Genomic DNA, 4661 nt, shown 5'->3' on the forward strand with positions numbered 1-4661 from the left:
GTACACTTAGAGTGTATTGAGTAGGACCATTTGAGGTCGTTCCTTTTATACTGACTTTATAAAGGAACAAAGACCTCAGTTATTATGGAAGTGTGTGCTCTTAATCCTAATATAATAACAAGCACATATATTTGATATTTATTTCTTTAATTTATCAATGGGTGAGATTTAGTTCGATGAATCAATAAGCCCGATAAGTTGGGAAATGATATCACTTATAGTGTGTGTTGTTGATTATAGAAGGAAGCTGTGTCCTAGTAATCTAGGTTGAGAATGTTCCCCAAGAGGAGCTCATAAGGATTGTCATGTTAAACCTGCAGGTGGACTTAGTCCGACATGACGATGAAGTTGAGTGGTACTACTCTTGGAGCTAGATATTAATTAAGTGAGTTGTCAGTAACTTACTTAATTAGTGGACATTTGTTATCTTAAACACAGGGAGACTAACACACTCATAATAAGAAGGAGCCCAAAATGTAATTTGGGATTGGTGCGGTAGTTCAATAATAGTTCTCTAGTGGAATGAATTATTATTGATAAAATTAAGTTGTGTGTTAGGGGCGAACACTGCTTAATTTTATCGGAGACCAAAACCAATTCCTCCTCTCGGTCCCTATCGTAGCCTCTAGTATATAGAGATTTATACCCACCGCATACCCACCTTCTTACCCATCCAATGGGGCCGGCCAAGCTAGCTTGGAACCCAAGCTAGGGCCGGCCAAGACCAAGTGGATGAGTTAAGTTGGTGGCCGGCCAAAGCTTGGGTCCCAAGCTTAGGTGGCCGGCCACTAGAATATTAAAAAGGATTTTTATTAAAATTATTTCTCATGTGGATATCATGTTTTTAAAAGAGAGTTTAAAAATTAAAAATTTCCTTTTATAGCTTTCTACAAAAGATTAAGAGAAGAGATTAATCTCTTTCCTTATTTGTAGTTTAAAAGGATGGTTTTAATTTTTGGTAAAAACTTTCCTTATTTGTAAATCATCTATATGTTTAAAAGAGAGTTTAAAATTTGAAATCTTTCCTTATTTGTTGATTAAAGGAGGATTTTAAATTTTAAGAAAACTTTCCTTTTTAAACATATTCATGATTTAAAAGAAAGTTTAAAAATTAAAAATTCTCTTTTATAAGTTTCTACAAGAGATTAAGAAAAGATTTGATATCTTTCCTTATTTGTAGATTAAAAGAGATTTTAATTTTTAGAGATAACTTTCTTTTTATTCACATGTTTAAAAGAAAGATTTTAATTTATTAAATTTCCTTTTTATAAACCAATCATGAAGGGATAAAAATTATTGAGAAATTTTTATAAAATTCCGGAAGCAAATAAGGAAGTTTTAATTGGTGTTTAAAATTTTATTTGCTTGGAGTTTTTTTTGTGGCCGACCATTATAAAATTGAGAAAGGAAATTATTTTAATTAAATAAATTTTCCTTTTCAATGGTAAAAGAATTAAGGAAGTTTTTATTAAAATTTCCTTATTTGCCAAGATCAAGGATTATAAAAGAGGGGGTAGAGGAGGCTTCATTGCTAACGAATCTATTCTATTTTTCTCTCCCTCTTTTCTTCTTCTTGTGGCCGGCCCTAGCCTTTCTCCTTTCTTCTCTTTTGGTGGCCGAACCATACATCTCTTGGAGCTCTTGTTGGTGGCCGGACCTAGGAAGGAGAAGAAGAAGAGGAGGAAGCCTCATCTTGAAGATCCCTTGGAGTATTGGTGGTGATCAAGTTCTTCTTCCTTGGAGGTGGTTCTTCTTGTGGCCGAACCTTGCTTGGAGAAGAAGAAGGTGCGTGGTGGTTCTCGCCTCGGAAGATCGTCGCCCACACGACGTCCGGGATAAGAAGAGGAATACGGTAGAAGATCAAGAGGTTTTTCTAAAAGGTATAACTAGTAATTTTCTTTCCGCATCATACTAGTTATTTTGGAAATAATACTAAATACAAGAGGCTTACGTTCTAGTGTTTCGAATATGGTTTTCGAAGTTGTGTTCTTTTGTTTCTTTCTTTTCCTTGTGATTTGATTGTTCTCTTTGGTTAACCTAAAGTTATTTTAGGAAATTAAATATTAGCTTTCTATTAAAGGTTTTGTCTAGTCGGTGGTGGTTGCTCCCATATCCAAGAAGGCCATGTGCCTCGCCACGTCAGTACTGGGAACCTTTTATGGAAATTAATATTTAATGGAATTAATAACTTAAGGAGACTTGGGTCAAACGTGTTAAGTTCCGCAGGAGATCCAAGTCAAAACCTAAAAGAACAAATAGATTAAGTTTTGGATCAAACGTGTTAAGTTCCGCAGGCGATCCAAGATTTAATTTAAAAGAACACATGGTAGCTAGGAAAAGGTTCAGACCTTTGTACAAAATTTTTGTACAGTGGAACCTCTAGGTTTTCCGAGTAGCAACCAACAGTCCCTAGGTTTAGATAACCTAGTAACTCTACTAAATTCGGGATTTGCAACCCCGGGTCTAGTTAGGGATGCGCGCATAGCAAGTACAGTTGCCGGACCCAACAGCAGTATGATTAGTATTTTCATCTATATATGATATATAGTTTTCCAAAGCTTCACAATTTAGTTATGTGACTTCAGTTCAGGATTTATATCAGCTTAGTATTTATTTAGATAGCTGTTGTATTAGTTTAGTTCTATCTTGTTGATACCAGAAGATATTGCCATGCTCAGCTTTTACTTTCTATGTTTTGTATGCCAGAATGCCATGTTTTAGCATGTTCATCACATTTTGAAATAGCATGTTTCCATAACATAAATTGCATCGTATGCATAGTTTTGTGAGGTAGATGGTTTCTTACTAAGCTCTCGAGCTTACAGATACTTCTTTTCCTTATACTGTAGATAAAGGTAAAGGAAGGATGGATTAGCGGAGGCTGAAGATCAATGCAGTGAAGATGTGTGTGGATAGGAACATGGAATAAAGATGTTTGGGATCTAGCAAACCTGCACTTAGTATTTCTGATTCTAGTTACTTTCCTACATTATAGAATGGTTGAGTAGCATGAATTGCGTAGTATGCATTAAGTTTGTTATTAGATAGTACCTTATGAGTAATGTTATGCCTAATAGTTTGGTTTTATGCTTATAGAGTTGACACATGTGATTGGGCACGAAACCGTGCTGAAATCAGATTCCTGGTGCGAAATCAGAAACCCCAATCGATCAGCCGATCGATTGGAGGCTTCTCGATCGATCAGTTGATCGATTGAGAGCTGATTTTCGCGAACAGTAAGCTCTGGAATCGATCACTGGATCGATCGAGGAATTGGCCTCGTGAACAGAGAGGTTCTGAATCGATCGCTGGATCGATTGGCAAGTCTGGATCGATGAGTTGATCGATCCAGAATATTACCCCCGCGCACAGTAGCGCGCTGAATCGATCAATGGATCGATTAGTCAGGCCAGATCGATCAGCTGATTGATCCAGAATTTCGTCGGTGCACAGTAACACGCTGAATCGATCAGCGGATCGATCAGATGACTCCAATCGATCAGCCGATCGATTGGAGTGTCTGATTTCAGCTGGAAGGGTCTCATTTCAGTCTTTTGATCAAATCGAAAGTTCGGATTCCTTCCCTAGTGTATGCATGTCAATGGAAAGGTCTTTGAACCTAGTCTTACAGACTGTGATGGTCATTAGCAGAGTAAGATTTTAATTAGCACAGTTTTCCGCACCTTATAGTTAGCACAGCATAATGTGACGGTTCGGCCTCGCAGCCTAGTTAGTAGGAGGTGGGTCGTTACAGATTGGTATCAGAGCAAAAGTTCCATACTTCCTACACACACATCAGCATTGAACCTGCAGATTCCAAGTAAGAACATCTCTCACTTCATTTATATTTTGTTTGTTTTCATGTTCCTAGATAACTAAAGCATGCTTGTATATGTATGATAGTATCTAACATGATAACAATGGTTATGCAACATGACTAGTTATGTATGCCCTCTGTGTCTTTAGAAAATGGTACAAGGATGCCCAGCTAGAAAGACATCAGCTACTGAGCCCCAGTATGAGGCAGGCAGCTCAGTGCCTCCTCCAGACCTTACAGCAGTAGTGGCTCAGTTACAGCAGCAATTAGCTGAACAACAACAGGAAATAGCCACTTTAAGGGCTAATCAGCAGAACACTCCCACTGTCATCCCAGAACCTAACTTGGCAACTCCAGTAGTGATAGAGGTTCCACCAGTCCAACCTACAGCACCAGTAGTCCCAGCAGCAGGGGCAATGAGGAAAGCCTATCTGATCCAGTGGCAGAAGATCAAGCCGGAGAATTTCTCAAGCACCAGTGAACCATGGGATGCTCAAGCTTGGTTCAAAATACTGGAGAGTACGATGGAGCTTCTGGACTGGCCAGAGCATGAGAAGGTGAAGTGCGCCTCTTTCTGTCTGACAGGAGACGCACGTATGTGGTGGGAGAAAGTTAAAGCGAAGCACCCAGTGAATCAGATGACATGGGCTGACTTCGAAAAGGAATTCTTCAAGGAGTTCTTTCACATACGGGTCACGAACCGCCACTACGACGAGTTCACTAAGTTTCGTCAGGGCAACCTTTCAGTTGAGGAGGCTGTGAGGAAATTCAACAGACTGGCTCGTCTATGCCCAGAACTAGTCAGCACTAAAAGGGAACGAGTCCGGGTGATGCTCAAGATGTT

Source organism: Zingiber officinale, chromosome 1B, assembly GCF_018446385.1.
Source record: "Zingiber officinale cultivar Zhangliang chromosome 1B, Zo_v1.1, whole genome shotgun sequence".
NCBI classification, from domain to species: Eukaryota; Viridiplantae; Streptophyta; class Magnoliopsida; order Zingiberales; family Zingiberaceae; genus Zingiber; species Zingiber officinale.